The sequence below is a fragment of the Drosophila rhopaloa genome, unplaced genomic scaffold, assembly GCF_018152115.1.
Source record: "Drosophila rhopaloa isolate 14029-0021.01 unplaced genomic scaffold, ASM1815211v1 contig_167, whole genome shotgun sequence".
Lineage (NCBI taxonomy): Eukaryota > Metazoa > Arthropoda > Insecta > Diptera > Drosophilidae > Drosophila > Drosophila rhopaloa.
In genome coordinates, this window is record NW_025335047.1 from 9,004,311 (window position 1) to 9,024,978 (window position 20,668).

A 20,668-nucleotide genomic window follows, 5' to 3' on the forward strand; every position below is an offset into this window, starting at 1 on the left:
TGAATGCTTAATTTCAATTGCAGTGTCACTTTAATTAGGTGTTTTGAACAAGCAGTAGAAATAAGTATCTTGGATTTGTATACATTTTTAATTGATGTGTTTTGAATATATATCACTTTGAATTAAGTACCAGCATTTCCATCTGAAGTGTAAGTCAAAGCCCATTTTGTTGGAGGCTTTAATATAAATAATACAATTATAAGAATATATTAGATAGCGGTGTGATTAGATGCTTACCGTTTAGGCATCTCATGCTCATTTCTAATGTAAGCATATTTTTGAACAATATAATTTCTATTGAGTAGGAGCTGTTCTGTTTTCTGTGTGGCCTTTTTTCCGCAGTGTATCAGCCGCGGGCCCTATAAATCTGGTGTGCCTCGGGAGACCGAAGACCGAAGACCGGAGACTTTGGTCTCCAGCCAACCAGCCAAGTTTCGCTGGTTCCGAGCAACAGACCAGACCAGTTGCTCTGGCTGCGACCAGTTGGCCTGGCCTAGGTGGCTTTTGCGAGGGGGGAGCGGTGGGAAGGGGAGGGGATTAGGGGAGGAGGAGGCTGTTGGTTGGATGTAAAAATAACCTCAGCTAAGTTCACTGGGGCGAGGTTGAATGAACTCGCAGGGAAATGTGATTTGCCTCCCCGGCCGCTCTCGCCATCGAAATCGCCATCTGCAACTTGTTTGCGGCTGGCAGTCCGGATATATCAATAAATGGCCTTTTGCCTATGGCTTGAGCCACACTGCGATTGCAGTCTCAATTTCTCTCAATTAAACCTTGTATTTTGCGAGCAATTCGCGACAGCGGCTGCAGACGACAGATACAATTAACTTATCGCGAAAAAGTTTCCGGAAACTGACTGACTGCCCACACAATCGGTACTGGGGAATCTGGGGAGCTACACAGAGGGGTTTTCCACCGGGGGGGAAATTCGCGAGTGGCGAGTACCGGGAAAGCAAATGCAATAATACACTCGTATCACAGACGCTCGCGGCTCGCGTTTAATATGTTTGTTGACATCCAATTAGAGCGATTTCCTTCCTCATTAACAATCGCAGCAAGTGCGGATCATCTACGGAAGGGGATTCGACTATTAAATGCTCTACTAAAAGTAGGTAATGGAAAGGAAAAAGAGTATAAATAATTGGTATACAAATAAACGATATCCATTTGAATTCTATCAAAAATAATAACAAACTGTAAACAAAAGTTATCCATTATATACATTTTTATTTATTTTTAGACTTTTTGTTGATAGGTTGATACATTTAGTTATTAAGTTTTAATGCTTAAAACATGAATGGAACTGTATTTTAATTTTAAAAAATTGTCGATTTAATTTAACTTAATTAGCCATATTAAGTTGAATTGATCTTTAATAATTACAAAAAACTCTTTTTAAGCAGATAAGATTAATATCTTAGAATTTTAACTTTGTGTGAACCTCTATACCCTTTCTGCCTGCATACCCTATAACTTATGAAAACGGAGAGTGCTGTGAGCTGGAACGCAGACGTTGATGTTTTGAAATTTAACTCAAGCGTCAAAAAATTATGGCAAACATGAACGAGATACGCACACAAACAGTGGTTCCGGCTGAACCGCACAGATACAGATACATGTGAGTATATGAGTGCGGGCACGACAAACAATTAGAGCTGCGGTGGACATTGTGGCGGTGCATTTTCCTAGACATCATGGGCACATCATGCCACCTCACGGGCGAGTATCTGGCAGATACTCGGATACTCGGATACCCAGATACTCTCGTACTAACTCACGCACACACTTGCCGCAATTAGAGCTGCTGGCAACTCTGCACGCTTAAAGTACAATAAACCCAGATACAGCAGCACTCAACACAGTGATAGTCGTCGTGTCGTGGGGTTTTTGAACTTGCTCCTCTCCACGATACCACCTATACGTACCTCCTCAATGTTGCCCCCGTTGGTTACTATTCTCTCACAGTTGCCACCACCAACTAGTTGGTATCTGGCTGGGCTTTATGACGCTGGCGCCGCTTTATGGCAAACATTTAGCGGAACGTTTAGCAGCCAAATGGCTTTATTATTGATGCCGGCGAGCGAACGAAAGTGAAAGCCCGCGCATTTGGCTCTAACGATTTGGGCCACTGACGCGAATTCCGCGGGAGATGCGTTTATGCGTTGGGATGCATTTCCGGGCTATTCCGCAGCTTGCAATTTAATGGTTGTAGTGCAAATATTACCATGGTTTCTTAATCACCAACTATCACTATTTGGAAGTGTTGCAAGGGAAAGATTGCTTATGATTAAAAATGCACATTACTTATAATTATCTTACCTTACCATACAAAATATAAGTATAAAGTCAAAGCTCAACTTTACTGTTTTAATAAATTTCTAAAAATAAAAACACACTATGATATTACAACCAGTTGCTTTCTTGACTATCTTAACTTTGAAAATTATATAAATCAGTAATGTGTTTTGGAACAAATAGTATTTGCCTGGTTTTTAACTTCAAGGCTAAAATTACTCGTCCTTCTGCTGATTTGCTTACAATTTGTTTGGTTTGCCACAAAGAAAGCACACCCTGTTATTTGAAGTACCAAAGAATACAATGCTTTTTGCTTTTGTCACCCACCCAGAGTTCATAAAAATTAGTTTGGGTTTAAGTAAGTCATGACCACCTTGGCAGGCCACACCAAATCCGAGTGCCCCACTCCCAGTGGACACACTCAGGAGCCCAGCAGAACAATCGGTGTCTATGGAAGCACTGCTCCTGCGACGGTAAACGGGCCAACACAGGGAAACAAGTGGGATACATAAGAGGACATTTGGGTTTAGGACCCGGTTGGGTAATCCAGAGGCCCGGGCTCATGTACCGAGCACATAATGCCATTTACCCGCAGGGTGGGAGATAGAGAGCTCAGCTGTCTCCATTACATGGCATGAATAACAAATCTAAACATATGTACTACACATAAATATGTGTGCCCCTGCCAAACACAAAGGGGGAAAAAAGCGAGAAAAAAATACAAAGTGGGGCCTGTACAGGCCGCACACACTCAGACAGACACGGGGCAAAACAATGTGGAACAGCAGGGGCGAATGTGTCGACATGGGGTGGCTACCCCTCTTTGGACTCTCGCTGCCGGCGACGATGGTGATGATGATGATGATGATGATAGCTGCTACCCTCTGAACCCCCTTGCACCCCAGAGCCCCCCCCTCGGAAAACCCACACCCCTTGGCAACTCCACAGCGGCACTTGCGCTCACATCCTGCGAACCTATTCACATTTCATATACTTACATCAGTGCACTAGTGTTGGTGGCGACCCCTTGCCACACTGCAAGTGTATGGGTGTCGGGGAGGGGGGTTGTGTGGTACCAGGGCGGCGGTGGCGGGGGGTTGGCACAAAGAATTGCATTTAAATACATTAAATTGTGTAAATAATATGCTACACATGTTGCCAGTTGCCAGTTCATTAAATACATGCCACAGATATACATGCCTAGGCACATGTATCTGCCAGATACAAGCGGCCACTCACACAGATACTTTGCAGGATACAGATACAGGATTGGCTTACACACGCCATGTTTTCGTTTGTGTGTGCTTACTTGACCAGCAATTTATTTATGGCATTTTATCAATTTTATTTTCATTTCTCTACCATTTCGGTTTTGGATGTTTTGCGTGTTTTTTTTGTCTCCTTCTGCCTTTTTGAATTTCCCTGGCATTCCCCGTTTAACATCCACCAACTAGACTTTCCTGCTCTCCTGTTGGCGTATCCTTTAAATGCAACTTGTGCGGCACTCGTCCGCCGGGCGTTTCGGCCACGCCAACCACTTGAAGCCCGCTTTGATCCTCTTAAGCTAATTAAACCTCGAGCGCCCAGACTTGAGCATCCTCAGCGAGCGGACATCAAAGCGTCTCCCGAGTGAGTCCATAATCTTCAAAGCTCCAGAAATTCATTTCGAACAGGCTGCCAGCGATGAGGAGCAGGACACCGGAATGCTGCTCCCCCGGCGGACCAGTAGGTGCTCCCGCTGCTTCTGTGGACACCATTCGCTTTTTAGGTTTTTTCTTTTTGTTGAATATTATTTACCGTGAACGATTAAGCGCACTCAATGGCCAGGTCATGACACCTTCACTGCGACAAAAATAAGTTACAAAATTTGTAAAAATTCTAAAAAGAAACTGGATCTTTAACAAATATAGATATAAAATCGGGTATTTTAATTTTAAGTGATTTTGAATAAATATTTCCAGCGGAATTGCCAAAAATAGTATTAGAAGATTATGTAAATTGCTCAGATCGATTTAGGACTTAAAAAGAAATTTCTTGATTTTATTTTAAACAAATTTTCTGGTGGATTAGTCTTGTTAAATTTTCAAATAGTGTTATAATTACAATAGAAATACTAATAGTAGGAAAATAAAACCTTTAACACTTGATATTTTTTTGATCAAACATTTTGGTTATTTTTTTTAGTTTAGTAATTTATTATATTATTTTCTAAATACATTAAAAGTTTTTCTGCTGGTGCAGCACGTATGTATAGCCCCTCCTCTATACAGTGCTGAGGTTTGGGATTTTTGAGCATGGTTGGTGGGTGGTGGTGGTTGCCTTTGGGTGGTTTGTGGCCGGTGTTATGTGTCATGCGCATAGCTTTCGCCACTCGAACATCTAACTGTGCTAATGCATACCAACGCCTGCTGAGATTCCTCGGCGCCTAATAGCTTCTAATATTGAAATTCTCGCTTAGAATTTTCTAACGCGCACGCAACCCTAGGCCATGGCATTTCAGTTGCTTTGCCACACCAAAGGTATTAGAATTTGTTACCTTTTTCAACGGCCCGGGTGTTTTTTTTTTTTCAAAGTTTTTGCCCTGTGACACCTGCGGGTGGAGATGGAATGTGCGGCTGCATTTCCTGGTTGCCTGTTGGGGCCAGGTAAATTATGCAATCTTTGGCAACGACAACGGCGACAGGTGCGCGACAGGAGCCAATCGACTCCTGCCGCAGGAGTTGGCGCTCATAATAATGGATTTTTTCGTATATTCCAACAAGGCGAACAGCAATTGTGTGAAATCTCGGGTAAATACCCCAATGTCAATGTTAGATAAAACTACACACACTTGTGGGCGTGGGGTGGCGATTACTGTTATAACTAAAACTACGAAACTATAGTGTTTCAAAACTAACAGTATTACCATACCAGGTTATTAGGCCAGCAGGATCGGCCAGCAGGACGAGCAACTATCTCAGTTGGACTTGCACTACCGGAAAATAGTTGGGAAAACCCCTCTCTCCAGAAATGGCTCGCTCTCACATGTGTGTGAAAAGCGAAAGTGTCCTGCGCTCTTGGCATTTGAAAACTACACATGTGGGGCGTCTAAGCAAGGCTAAGAAGCTGCCCAAACCATTGGCGAAGAAATCTAAGCAAAACCCCCCACACACACCCCACAAACGAATAACAACTCGTTTTTTCCGCCAGCAAATGTATATATAGCATACAATCGAGCGTGTAAACTACCCCGAAAGCAGAAAAAGTTAAGGGTCGCCAATCGGCAGTCACAGTAAGTGAAAGTAACCCTCGCTGCCGTCGAGAGTCGGGAGCTGAGAATGGGCCAGTAGGTGGACGAATTCCACGTATTTAACCATGGCACCCGGGCGAAAGTCGAAAGAATTTTTGGAGCCGGCGGAGGAATACCGTCATTAGGCCAGCAGATGCCACTAAAAGTGGCAGCGTCGCATTCCGATCCGATGACGTTGGCCCCCCAAAAAACCTGTGACTCCAAGCGTTGCCAAAAAAATTCAAAATATTTTGTAAGCACTCACATTTTTTTTGGCGCATTCTTTTGGAGCCCATGGCCAAGGCCCCATGGCAACATTGGCCAGGGCGACAGTTAGGACGCCTGAATGCCAGGGCATCAGGATGCGACGGCAGCGGCTTACAACATTCCAACGAAGAGCGGAAGCGAGCTTAGGAATTCACTTCCGGTTTCGAGGCCCTGATAGCCTGGTAAATGAAAATGCATCAGTTCCGCATGTGTGGCATGCCTGGCATGTTTGGACCGTTCTGGCATCGAATCCCCGATATCCGTCTGTATATCGCACATTCCATTCGGCGGGCGTGGCCGACCGGGCTATTGATCCGTTGCATGTGCGGCACACGGCGACCAGGAATGGTGAAACAGGCGATATCCCACAGGAAACGTATACGTTGTCCTGGAATGCCTGCGAAAAGTTGCGCATACGCCGCGTGAGCCCTGTTTTAAATGCCAGCAAAAGTTTCAAAATGGCGCCTCATCTTAAAGTGCCAACTTGTGGCTTTATACGACCAGGTGCCCAGCTGTTCCCAACAGGCAGTCCATTAAAAATCCAGCAGCATGTGTGTGCGCTGTATATATATGTAAATATTATATAAATATGCCACATAATGAAGCGACTTGCCAATAAACTTGAGGCCATAAAGAGGAGCACTTAAGCCCTCTAAAGTAGGCAATATACTCCTGCAGAACGAGGGGAATATGAGTCCTTTCTGCCATCTTTTTTTGTCTCCAGTGTGTGAGTGCTTGGCCGCTTTGAGTGGCTTTAAAAAAATATTTTCGAGCTGAAACGAGCAGGCTAGCAGGCCCAAAGACATGTGTTTTCAGATAAAAAATGAATGTTCCACCCTTGACAAAAAGAAAATCGAAGAGACCCGACAATAAAAAAAGCCACAACTGTCGTTGACTTTTATGGGCATTTAGCACGTCATTAAAACGTCAAGTCATCAATCTTCTGGCCCATTCGAACAGGGTCGCAGCCTGGCCAAGAACTCCGATTCCGATCCGTTGCCGGAAGGCAATTTTTGGGCAACAAAAAGGCAGGCGTGGGCGGCCATTAGAAAATTTCCATTTTCGTCACACGTTGTCAGGCCAACAGGAGGAGCTAGACCCCAAATACTTTCGCCCAAAGTCACCGCATTCCAATCCCCGTCTAGAAATGCTCACCTCCTGTTAGCCAGATATTTCTCATAGAAATGTTAGAAAAAGAAAATGCCGCCGAGAGTGTGCTTAGAGGTGGAATTAGAAGGGCTCTCGCTCTGGGGGCAATAAATCTGGCATTTTAATGCGAAAACAGTCAACTTGTCGGCGTCGATTTCTAGCAGGAAACCAGGAACCTCAAGAGGTGGTTCTAATTCCTAGCAGGACATGCGCATTGCCCGCTGCTCAGAATTGTTGGGGGTTCTGGCACGAGAACATGTTATGAATGCCAGTAATGCCGGAAAATCTCACGTTCGCTTTATTTTTTTTATTTCGCCCACTCCCACTAACGCCCCCGACTTACTGGCCAACTTTGGTTGCCTATTACCCTTACGATAATGATAAGAAATTTTTATGTCCCTGCCACGTGAGGGAGCGTCTGCATATATTATCAATGCACACGCGGCGTGGCAAACTTGGCGCCTAAATTAACGTTTTGCGTGGGCGTCGCATTCCGATGGAGAAAAAGAAATATTGTAGATTCTGGTAGCGGGCCACCAGCACTGGCTAGTAGGTGGATAAATTCCAAGCCAGGATTCCCCATCGAAGGACTCGCCCTATGCGCAGCTGTCAAGAGAGTGGAGAGAAAGAGAAAGTGATGGGAGCGTCGAGTGGAGCAGGATTTTCGCTGCGCATTGAAGCACAGTGGGCTTAGGGCCTTAAAATAATTTTTATGCATATATTGAGAAATTAAATAAAATAAAGTTCACATTTAATGTATTTTAAAACGTATTTTATTTTATCTTACAATTATTTTTTGAAGCTATAATTGTCAGATATATTTTTAATTGGAACTCCACTTTACATAAAAGTATTTTTGTCATTATAGAAATGTTTATCATAGCAAATATTGTCTTGAGATAAGCTGAAATTTTTCCCTTGAAATCGTTTCCTCTTGATCCCAAAATTTAATAAAACAAATCAACTAATAATTCGGTCTTAACCTATAGATCATAGTACTTTAAAATATAAGGTTGAATAGATTGTTGAATTAAATACAGATACTTTCGGTTTTGCTCCACTATGAATATCACCCCCATCGAGATTTTTTTATCAGAGTGTTGGTGAGCACATTCTTTGTAATGAAACCCCAGATTGCTACATAGTGTAAACGAGCGCCACGGGGGTTGTTTGTAGTCAAAGCCCCCACCACGACTGCCGAGATTGTTGGGACCTCTGTAAGTCGGTGTACAATGTTGCCGGGCTGCCGACGGCTGCTAGCCTAGTACCTTTTACAGGAATTAGTACTACAAATCTACCAAAAATTTACATGTCACCCCTTACGGCAACTTAGTCGCTGTGCTTAGCGGGCAACCCTTACAGACATCGCATGTAATGTGTGTGCGGGGTGCGATTTACTCGCAAGACGCTTTCCACGCTCCCAAATCGCTGCGGCCCTGATACAAGTTTGCATATTTCTAAATTCTAAGCGCATCTGCTTGAGGGACTCGGAATCGGAATCGGACTCGGTCTCGTTCTGGGTCTCCCTCCACCGACTGTTCTCCAAAGGAAAACGAGAGTGGAAGGCGCTGCAGACGCACCCTCATTAGAACTTGCTTAGCATACGAACAAAAAGGACCAAAACAACATCGCAGGCTCCTGTTTTTTGTGTGCACTGAGGAAAAATCATGTTTGACAGCAACAGGGTTGGTAAGTTAGTATGTTATGACAGAAAATAATTTATATTTCATTTTAATCATCTGAAAGTATTTCATTTCAGCTCAAATTTTTTATTTAATTAATCAGAAAGCTTATCTTGTGATTAAAATTTTGAGCTCTAATAAAATTAAAATTTTTCGAAACATAATATTTTAAATATTAAATAACAATCAAAAATTAAGTATTTTATATCTTTTTGCCATTAGTGGAAATGTCAAACAATGACAGCGAAAATGATTTTCTTGGTAGGCAAAATTTATTCTGTAAGGTATATAATTTTTTTCTCTTAGTGCACAAGGGAAACAAAGATAGAAGAAAATGATTTCCTTGATAGGCAGCAAGGCGCATAAAAAACCTGAGCCTACGCTATAGACAATTGGCACCCCGACCGCAGACTCGAAAGGATCTTTTCACTTTTTTTGGGCTCTCTTGTTCTCGAATCGAGGTTTTTTTCGCGGCTGCCACACTTCCTGGCTGCTGCAATTTGAGGGTGCCTCATTCCATCTTTCACTTTCAATAAAAAAAAAATAACAATGAAATTATAGAAAAAAACCCGAGCCTCTCAGTTTTTTTCTTAGGGTTTTTTTATGCAAAAGACACCGAGGGGCGCCATGTGGTGCGTGCCAGTTGCCATGGAGCATTTGGTTTTTTATGCCAAACGGATATGCGATATTCTGAGGCGTAGGCCGGGGCAATCTCTCCATTCGATTCCCTTTCAGGCCGAGTCAATGGCTTTTGTGGTCGCCTAGCACGCGTCCTCCACTTGGCAGCTGTTGTTGGACACCGCCGGATCGAGATGAGATGAGATTCAATTCCGGCCCAGATCCTTTGCATATTGGTTCGTGTTTTGCAGCTGCCGGGATGAATCTATCATCACGCCCCCAATCGGTTGTCCACTTGAAGGTGTTCCTACCTGGTCGCTCACCTTTTCCAGCTCTTAATTGTTGTCAGCGCATTCGTCACACTTTTGCTTTATCCGAGAATGGACCGTATCAGTCAACTGGACAATGGTCCTTGGTTCTTAGTCCTTGGCCAAGGTCCAATGTGTCAATGGCTGCGTTAATAATGCGATTTGCATTTTCCCTTTTCACTTTTCCCTGCGATGGCCTTGTGCCATTTAGCCTGCTGTTTGATTGAGTCGTCGTGCCCATTATGCAGCTTAATCCGCACCTTTCATCCTGGCCATCCTGACCATCATGGCCATCCATTGTCCCGCTGGCCAGGTCGGCATTGGCTGCGCCGGCTTAGTTTAATTTTGCGAACACCGCTTGATTGACAGCCACATGCCACTGGACTTGAATGACCATAGACAAGGCCAAATCCCGCATTTAAATGCCATTCAAATGTGTTTTGGATGAATCTGCAGAGCAATACAAAATGAGTTTTTAGTTTATTTCAAATCAGTTCAGTAGTTTTAGAGAATTACTTAAATGCTACCTTCCACCTATATCATATAGCTGTCATAGAAGCTATAGAGCTTATTTGTGAAAAAAATCGTTTATAATTCGATTAAAACATGTTTTTTAAAACCACTTAAAGATAAAAGTTCAAAAGGTTAATTTAATATGCTCCCGTCTAGATTAGCCCCACAGCAAACGCAGAATCGACCACTGGGGAAAAAGGACAGAGCATAGCTGGCGAAGTACACGGCACTTGGGGACGTCACCCTCACAGCGCCGAAATAGCTCAGTTGGGAGAGCGTTAGACTGAAGATCTAAAGGTCCCCGGTTCAATCCCGGGTTTCGGCAATTACATACTTTTTATATTTTTTTTTAACGTATGTTTTTTTTTCTTTTACATCTGTGATATCTTTTATATATTTTTAAATAAATAACAAATTTAAGGTTATTTTTTTAAATTATATTCCTGCTTAAAAAGAATAACAAAATATTAGTTTTTCCTATTTTCAATTAAGAATTTTCTTGAGAAGCAGACAAGAAGGTGTTAGTGTTTATTCTAAACAACAAATCATTTTGTTTTATATCTGCAGGGGTATATAAAAAATATATGTTATAATAATACAATACATAAAAAAAAAACAAAAATAAAAAAGTATATTATGCCGAAACCCGGGATTGAACCGGGGACCTTTAGATCTTCAGTCTAACGCTCTCCCAACTGAGCTATTTCGGCGCTGTGACGGTGGGGGCGCCAAGTGCCCTGTAGTTCTGCCTGCTATGTTCTGCCCTTTTCCCCCAATTCGCTTCGTGTTGCTGTTCCCACCGCTTATCGTCATTGTTGCTGCTGCTGTTGCTGTTCTGATTCTGCTGCTGTTGCTGGGCACCTTATCTAATCGCGAGCATATTAAAAATAGAACCTTTTGCCCGGGGCCACCGTGCAGAACTTCCAGAAAATGAGGAATGGTCGGGGGGCAAAGAGCTCCAGCGCCTGCGCCAAAGCCATCAAAGTCAAATGCATTTCAAATGCGAAAAGCCGGCTCTCGGAATTAGTTGAAATTCGCCCGTGGCTGCACAGAAGAAAATATTTGTTAGGTCTTGCAAAAAAATAGAGCATTTCTTAACTATGCTCGCTTTTTTTCTTAACTATGCTCGCTTTTTTTGCAAGAAATTTGTTTGAAATATTTTACTAAAGTTTCTATCTTATTTTTGTAAGCTTGAAGTCATTAAGTAGATTTCAATATTTTTAATCAGTAAATTATTCCAAACAAATTTTGATTTATGAATAAGTAGCTGACAATAAACTGTTAAGGAATAATACCAATATTGAAACTATTTGAATAGTTTGTTAATATACCAAATATATGGGCTAGAATTTTCGTTAATAAGTTTTTAACTTAACAGAACTTATAATATATAAAAATAATACCATAAAAAAATTAAAAACAGTAAATTTGTAAAATCCAGCAAATTGATCTTCTGATCTATGATAACTATATGTTTTTCTCCATGTCCAACTGCTGCTGCTCCTTCGTCTGCAGCCAAATCATGTTGGTTCCTCCACGATGGCACATGGCATCTAATGAACTATTGTGGGCGGGGAGGCGTGGCACCTGGAGGGGGCGGGACGGGGGCTGGTGTCGCACACTCACACACACACACACTACTTTGCTCGCTGGGCAACAAATCAGGCAGCAGAGAAAACCAGAAATGAAGCTGGGCTCCAAGCACCAAGTTGTCGTTGTAAAAATGTTTGCCTGCACGCTTTCCAATGGTTGCTTGGATCTCTTGTGGTTGTTGCCGTTGGTATGTTGTTGTTGTACCTAGTTGCTGTTGTTGTAGCTGGTCGTGCTTTGCGGTCGTTGCCCCGCTGTGACGTCCCCGGTTCAATGGCAAAATGTGACCCAGATTGTCTGAGCTGCACAACTAAGCTATATGGGTTTGGTTTTACCTGTATGCGTTTGTTTTGCCGTCTGTGTTGGCCACATTTCACCGACTCTTTAGAACCAAGAGAGGGGCCAAAAGAGAGCCGCTCTCTTAGCCAATTTGTAAGTTGGAGCTTCGATGGAGCCCCTGCCCTTGGCTGTAACCTCTTGTGGATTTTCTTTATTTTTTGGCCACAGCAACAGCAGCTTCAGCATCAGCTTTCTATGCCCCAGGTTAAGTTATCCCTTCCCAATGCCGATCCCTCTTTCCCTGGCTCTTTCTTCGAAATGGGGACACACGATTCTCAGCACCAGCGGCCTGGCTTCTCCTTCTGCCAAGTTTTCAGTGAGTCGGCTCGATTGCCTTTGTTGCCGTGTCTCCGTAATTATCGCTCGCTGGCCAAGTCCCAAACCTCAAGTCGAACTCAAATTCAAACCGAAAAGCACTCCGAGAAAATTCAGTAATCTTAATGAATTTTAAGAAATAAATAACAAAATGCATAGGCAAAGCTTGCACGAAAGCAAAGCTGATTCTTAACGTTTTTCTTATTTATTTCCTATTTACCAAATTATAAATATCTTCAAAAATATCTACAGCGCTGTTAAAATTGAATAATGAATTAAAAAAAAACGTAAGTAAGCATCGTTAAAATAAATCAATAATAATAATTTATAGACAAAAAAAAACGATAAATTAATAAAGCATTGTAGTTAATAATCATCGAAAAAAAAACCAAAGATCCCTTCTTTTTTCTCAGTGCAGGCCAAGTCGGTCCAAGTCAAGAGTCCCAGGCCGTGGCAGTGTTGCGTGTAATTTGTTATTTTATTTTATTGTTATTATTACCGCATGCGACGTGCACTTTATTTTCATTACCAGTTGGGATTCTTTTCATGCATATGTAACTTCGTGTATGGGAGAGCGCATCTAATGTCATGCATCGGAATTGGAAAATGCTTTCATAGTTGCAGCAGTTGTTGCTGTTGCTGCCGCTTTTGTTGCACGTGTGAATGTTGCATTTGTGCCCAACTGGGCGGAGTCCCCGGGTTTTGTGGAGCTGGCCCAGCACCTACTACCAGGCTAATTGGAAATGCATAAATGGTAATTGATGGCTATAAATAAAATGATGATATACCCAATTTGTTGTCGGCGCGCGCTCTACGATGATATGGATTCTGACTATGTTAGATAATCGATTAACTTGAATGATGTAGGTATGGGAATAGGTGAGTCCCCCGGAAAGTGATTATTCAAGTCTCAAGATGAATGCTTACATTGATATAATATGAGTTTTCAAGAACATAACCCATTTATGGGGGTAATTTTTGGAAAACCCATTTTTCAGATCAAACAAATTTTTTTAGGGCTTTTAATATTCCACATCATTGGACGACAGTAGTTGTTAGTTTGCTAAGAAATCTCTCTTTTTTCCTGTCGAAACTAAATTTAAATTGTTTTTAAATTTTTTTGTGTAGCAAAATACATTTTGAATCGCTTAAGTAAGTATACTTATTGTTCTATATGAGTACATCGTTATTTAACATATTCTCGGGCGAATAATTTTATTAATATTCCATTAGTAATAATACAGGTTTCTACTATTGTAACGTGATTTTCCAAGAACTTAACCTATTTCCTGGGGCAATTACATTCTTCCGCCAGTGAATCACTGTGACATTCAAGTAATTTTTATTTGAACCTCGGCCCACCAACTCAGTTTTTTGCTTCCCCTTTTCCAACGCGCGACAAATCAGCGGCAATCTTTACAAATTTGTGCAATTCATTAAAACGCTTTTGATTTGATATTGGCTGTGAGCAATTAATTGCGCTTTTAACGATTCTCGCTCCCTGTCTCGCCCACCCATCGCTCTCTCTCCCTTCCGCGCACACAATTGGGGGGCTCTCTACATAAATCCAAGATATTCATGGGGAGAAAGAGATTGAAAGAGATGGAGAGAGATAGAGAGAGGGAAGAGAGCGATGCCGGTTGGGGGCCAGTTTGCAGGCCTCGCACGAAATTAACAATATTTATATAAACAAGTTATAAACAATGTTTGCCTAAACAGTGACAAACACACCAACACAAACAGCCGCAAACCAGTTGATCTCTCAATATCGCCCCCTCTCTTTCATTCCATCATGTCCCGTCTCTTTCCCACATTACATGAACGACGGATGCAATGCATACACTTCCGCATTTCTGAGGCCAGTTGCATTGCATTCTCTTCTCTTATTGCCATCTCTTTCGAATGGCCTATACCCCTTTCTTTCTTTCCTCTTTTTAGCTCTCTTTCAAAGCCAGTAATCACGTTGGGGCTCTCTTACAGACCCATAACTACTCTTTGGGTGTCAGCTGATTTTGTTTTGCTTGAACTTTTGCCGGTTTTAAGCCGCAATCTGTTCACCCGTCTCTTTAAGTTCGCATATACCCCTCTCTCTCACCTCAGCTTGTTTGTTTTGGAACGGCAAGCTCCTTCATACTCAAACATTAGCATGTCAGTCGAGGGGACTGATGGCGACCCTGCCCAATGTCAATCATTTCTTTGGTCGCGAGAAGCAGGCCAAAAAGGCGGAACTTGTTTCTACAGCCCCACTCCCGGCCCCCCAAAAAATCCATTACAACGAGCTTATATGTGTGTTGCCCTGTAATCTTCTGTGGCACGGTCACTCTGACAATGAAAGCCAAAAAGACCCATAAAGACTGCCAAACAAAAGCCGCCAAAAAGCAGTACACTGAGAACAAATTTATTAACTTAAACCTTCCTTAAATAACATTTTTTTTATTTCGCATTAACCTATTCTACAACTAGAACTTCCTTGTATTAAAACCTTTTCATTTGGGGGCTGCCAATACAAATCAATCATGAATATAACTTCATACTAAAAGGTGTTTTAATAATTTTTTATAGGGGTTTCATAATAATATTTAATATTACTGAAGCACAAATGAACTATTAGAGGTTATCCCTAGTTTAGGCATCGTATTTTCCTGTGTAAAAGTTTGGTAACACACTTAGGTCCAAAACGCACTCACACGTACCGGCCATGAACGTGGGTCTGCATTGGTATGGGTGTTGGGCCTAGCGAGCTTGGCTTAACTTGGTTACACCACGGATGGGATGGGATGGCCTGGTCATTTCATTCTTTGGGGCCCGACTTACACACTTTGTTTGCTGCATATGTGTGCCACTCACTCTCACACACGGGCGGATATATTTGGTTTTTTGGGAGGTGAATGGCCGCAACTGTCGTTGCCACTTTGGTAACACCGTGGCGCATTAAACGTAGCAGCGGTGGTGGCGGCGGACCAAAAACCAAAAACCAAAAGCCAAAGCCACAACCTCGTCATCATCATCATCATCATCATCATCATGAACACCATGGCGGATGGATCCCAGTGCTTTTGGCACATAAAAGGAGATTGGGGTGGGTTGGGTGAGTCGCAGGAGGATAAGCACACGGCAAAAAATCAGATCATTATGAACATGGAACTGTAATATTTATAAATATTTAAAACTAAATCATTTTTAAAGTGTTGATCATTAAAATTAATATTTCTGTCGAACCTTAGAGCTATAACATTCTAAAGAAGTCTGTTTCTGGTAAGGTTGGTCTAAAAATAGAGTTCGAAATGTTCCATAGAAAATTTAAATATGATAACATATTTACTGGTTATACTGGTTAATAATAAAATCAAAATGTTACCAACATTTGTACCAACTTAGGAATTTGTTTTAATTTTTTCTTAAATATTTAGTTGTATGTAATACAACTAATACACTAATACACTAATTGTTGACTTTTTCTCTGTGCACGTAAAAGTTTGAGGGCAGGTCAGGCGGACCAATGTTTAATTTACTTTGCATTTTTTTTGGCCAAACTCCAGCAGCGTCAATGGTTCATTTTCAGTCCGAAAACCTGGGAGACTGAAAGACTGACTCCCTGACGGACTGAGTGACGTCTCCGCTGCTTCTGGCTCTTATTTCTGCTCTTGGCCCGCACGTAACTCACGCATTTTTATGGCCACACAAAAGTCGGGCCCGATATTTTAGCGTTTTCCCTGGCTCTTCGTTTTGTTTAATTTTGTTGGTGCGCTTTCTACCCACACTCTGATTCCCACTGATCCTCCAGCGAAGAGTTTATCATATGTGGGCACTGTTGGAACGCGGAGGAAGTACTATCCGTATCGTATCTAAGCAGCTTTTGCTTTTTAAGTGGAACAAAATTGGAACAAACTTTTGGAGGGGGCGTGGTGGACGCGTGATAAATGGGATCTTAGGGGCAATTAGGCAAAAGCCATCTAGATAAAATAAACTAGAGCTGGACGATCGTTTTTGTGAAGGATTGTCATAGCTTTTCAGAGGGTATTGAATAACATGTAAACTACTTTTCCATTTACATATTAAAAAAACAACATAATTAATTATTTCAGTGAAAAATAGTATTTTCAAAAATTCAAGAGTAAAAAACAAATTTTAATATAATTTCAATATATGCTCCCTTTTTCAATCTTTGCTCTATTTTTTGCGCTCTTTTTCTAGCTGGTCAGCGTGTAAAACTAATTTGGTTTTAATTTCTCCTTTCAACACATGTTCGTGTGTAATTTTTAGCCCGCCACGAGGTATTTGACCCTTTGGCTCACAGCTGATTTATGGGAATTTATACGTATTCGTATACCATACCTATCCCTGTCTATGGTCTGCTGCTGCTTTTGGATCTGATTCTGATTCTGCTTCTGATTCTGATTCTACTTCTGATTCTGATTCTTTCTTCTATTTCAGCCCGGAGTTGAATGGACGTTTTGCGTGAAAGTTTGTGTGCCGTGTGTGATACCGTGTTGTATTTGTTTGTTGCCTTGTTTCTGGAATAGGTAGCCAAGTGGCAGAAGCCGAAGAAGTCTAAAGTCGGAGCGCAGCTATAGGAAGAAAGCTAATTCATGACATGCTGACCATATTAATTTATCTTCTCTCTGCAAAAGCTCGTGCATGATTTGGCCATTACCACCAATGGAGTTGCCCCTTTCTTCCCTTCCCAACTCTCCATCGGCTACAGTAAGACTTCTATAACTCAAACTACTTTCAAATATTATTATTAAAATTGCTAGATTGCTGATTGATATTACATAATAGTATTTAATGTTTTTATTATTTATGTTGCAACAAAAGTAATTTGTAAATTAGAGACTGTTTGGCATTTCGCAACTTTAAACATATTTGTTTAGAAACCTAAGGCCTAGATGATGTGAAAAATATTTATTGGTTACTTACATACTTAAAATTTGATTTCATAGACTTCATAGCTTCTCAAAGATCTAGTCCATTTGATCTACGAAAATATGAGTTAGTGAATCTAGACTGTATCTACGATGGACTCTGCCATATGGTGGCCATGTTTCGGTGGCCCTCCGTCCAATTCTGTGGTACAATGAACTCCGGTGCGTGAAATGTTTGAAGCTCTTCGTTCTTTTTCGGTAACGAGATCATTGACACTTTAACGCGGAATGCATTAAGTTTGTTACCATGGCGAACGATCGCTGGCCCGTGATTTCTTTCTTTTATTGGCATGATCGTGCACTCCTAATGATAAAGAAGTTCGTAGAAAGATAGCTAGCTCAGGTCGGTTGAAGAAAGTTGATGGATGGTTGACCATAAAGTGTTAAAATGATGGATTCGTTGGCATCCATATGGTATTGGAAATTTTAGAAAGGTCGCTAGCAATCCATCTACTAGCTAAGAATAGTGATGTTTACAAGTGGGTTTTCAATAAACGTACATCTAAATAGTTAATGGATTTGACAAGATCTAAGAGTATAAATAATTTATTTGTCAAATGTATATATTTACATAATTTATTGTTTACAGTTAAGTCCATATATTTTTACTAAATATATACTATTTAACATGAATTTATAGTATTACTCGTTTTATAGATTTTAATAATATTTCAAATTATAAATAATAAGAGGCCAAGCTAAAAATAAGTATTTTAAATAAACGATACCTATCGTAATATTCAACTCAAAGTCTAATATAGCGTGTGCTTCAGATTTAAATCAGCCCAAATTCTGATATAGCATGTGCTTAACTTTTAAATGCTGCTGGCAGGGCTTGATTTAAATAATTTCCCCATTCCGATGTGGTCTCAAGAATTCAGCATGAATATTCGGAGATAATGCAAATGACTGAGAATGCCCGGGAGAGTAGTAAACAAAGTCGATCCCCAATGGGTTCAGTGACATTTTATCAGGGGAGCTGAGCGAGGGAGGGGGGGTCGAAGGGGGCGACAGATAAGCCCATATCATGACAAAAGGGAATTGTTTGGCATTGAAGTCCAGTGCAGAAAATTCCTGGCTCTCGGACACGCCATAATTACTCCATTATAATGGAGCGGCAACAACTGAACCGATCTGAGGCTGAACTGAGCTGATTGAGAGGCCGCTGAAGTCTGCAGGCAGCAGATAATGATTATGGTTTCAATTACCCGGAGATGGAGCTAACGAACGCCCCACAACAAAAGAGTAAACAAACATATGTATATTTTTTTTTTTCCAATTTTTTTTGCCTCCTTCTTTTTGGACTTTTTAGTGGTGTAAAATATGCGGAAATGCATTTCTATGGACTGACTTACACACAAGTCAAACACCACAAGTCATGCCAGCCAGCCAGCGAAACTTGCATGTGAACGGAGCTCTCCGAATCGCTCCGTCTCAGTCTGGCTGATTTTTCGTCCCGGTCGCACAGTTGGCCCGAAGATGACGATATTAATGTGGCTGCGGATGGTAATGATGATCATGATAATCATGTGAAAACCAAGCCAAACCAAAGCCAAAGCCCAAGAAAAGAGCCTCCCATGGACCTGTTTGGGGCATAATAAGAACACCAAGCAATGCAGCTGCAGCTTCATCTTGGCAATGCAACCAAAATGGCAACAAATACGGCCAGGCCAGCAGGATGCAACTGAGCGGGGGTTTCCAAAAAGGGGACGGGGTGAAGAGGGAGGGGGTTTGCGGACTCCAGGGGGGTTGTTGACGATCAACCTATAGCCCAAGTAAATTACGACTGCAAGTCAACCAGTCAAGTCAGTCAAGACGAGAGTCATCTCTTTGGCCGCCGTGTGTTTGTGTGAGAAAAGTTAAGAAAGAAAGCAAGTTGCTGGCCGGGCTTTTTCTTTTGTTGTATTTACAAGCGGCCAAAGGTTCGTTGACCGTACAAATAGTGACCCACTAACATCCGCGAGTACGTTCACCCTAGTGACGTATTGCCTCCATGGAGCCGAAGCAAACCCCAACCCGGGCCGAAGCGAACCTGGCTCAAACCTTTTGGGCCCGGCCACTCTGCCGAGTAAGCCAGTTTGAAGCGAACCTCGAAAATCGGTTGGGGCTTAAGAGTGAGGTCTCTGCGTAGCTTAAGAGCACCACTCTTCGCTCTCTTTTGGCCAAAACGCGGAAATGTTACAGGCCATAAAGATCGAGCCTGTATGGGTATGGGTACTCAGTTTCCCTGGGCGTATCTTTTGTGGTCTGCTAATCCCATCGCGTCGGACATCTTCATCAGGCTAGATTAAAAGCAAATTGGTTGGCCACTTCGCTCTCGCTTGGCCAAAGTGATTTCGGCCCTGACCATAAAAATATTTGTTGCAGCAATCAATTATGATCTGACTGCAACTGTGTGAGCCTGGTTCAACTGCATCCATTTGAAGCACTGGGAAAATACATTTTTAACTTTTGCTTATAGAAATCCAAGAGCTTATCTATTAAAATACAATTTTGTGATAGTATAATTAATCCTTCACCATATAAGATTGTTCTACTTTTATTTCCTTCCATATGTTTAAGGATGATTTTTTCTGACATTTCATGTATAGCTTTGAAGACGACAATCATAAAATTGTCATAAATTGTTTTCCTGAAACAACTTGTTTTTGCAATCATGGAATTAGTCGAATTTGATTATTATAATTACTTTAATTTCAACCTTAATTGGATATCATTTATTACTGTTAGCTTTTAAATGTTACGGTTTGCACATTAATGGCCATATTAATGGTTAATTGAGACTAATAATAATTTAATTTTTATGTCCACACCTTTAATTGTATTTCAAGCTGTAAAACTTAGTGACACTATTATTTGAAATAAAAATAGTATTTAAACAATTAGCGTATGAATCCAAAAGCAAGAGCAAGTAACAATTTATTTAAATATATTCTGTAATTTTGATGAATTCCTATTTTTAAACAGTTTTTGCTTAAACATAATATTAAATTCCCTTTAAAAAATGTGCCACCTTTTATCTTTAGGGTATCTGCATGCACAGCATCTCATGGTGTTGTAGCTCGCTTATCGAGTCGACCACACCTTTCGTTTTTGACTGGGTCTTGTGACCTTTGGCAGCCTTGACAATTGCCGCCGCCTTTGCCTTTGCATTTGCCTCAAGTTCAAGCCCGCTGGCAAACCTGAAATCGCCACATGCGGTGAAAGTAAAAATTCATAATTTTACCCCACCCCGGCGCAGTTGTTAACATTTTACCCAAAGAGGCCATAAAAATGGCAAGCCAACTGCGCTCGACTCGGAGGAGGTAAGAGGTAATGGCAACAACAAGCGGCGTTGGTGGCAACAGCAACACCAAATGCCACACCAATACCAAATGCATTGGCATGCAGTTTTCCAAGCCC

The 20,668-nt window shown here is 41.5% G+C and overlaps 1 long non-coding RNA gene and 2 other non-coding genes across 3 annotated transcripts; 2 read left to right on the forward strand and 1 right to left on the reverse strand.

Annotated features, from left to right (window-relative positions):
- The first annotated feature begins 10,349 nt into the window (after positions 1-10,349).
- Positions 10,350-10,422, forward strand: Trnaf-gaa. The gene has a single exon. It is a non-coding gene; the product is annotated as a tRNA-Phe (tRNA).
- A 312-nt stretch (positions 10,423-10,734) lies between these two features.
- Trnaf-gaa lies at positions 10,735-10,807 on the reverse strand. Its single transcript has one exon. It is a non-coding gene; the product is annotated as a tRNA-Phe (tRNA).
- A 1,695-nt stretch (positions 10,808-12,502) lies between these two features.
- LOC108052279 lies at positions 12,503-13,133 on the forward strand. The gene is made up of 2 exons (XR_001769644.2): positions 12,503-12,628; positions 12,755-13,133. It is a non-coding gene; the product is annotated as an uncharacterized LOC108052279 (long non-coding RNA).
- Positions 13,134-20,668: the final 7,535 nt, after the last annotated feature.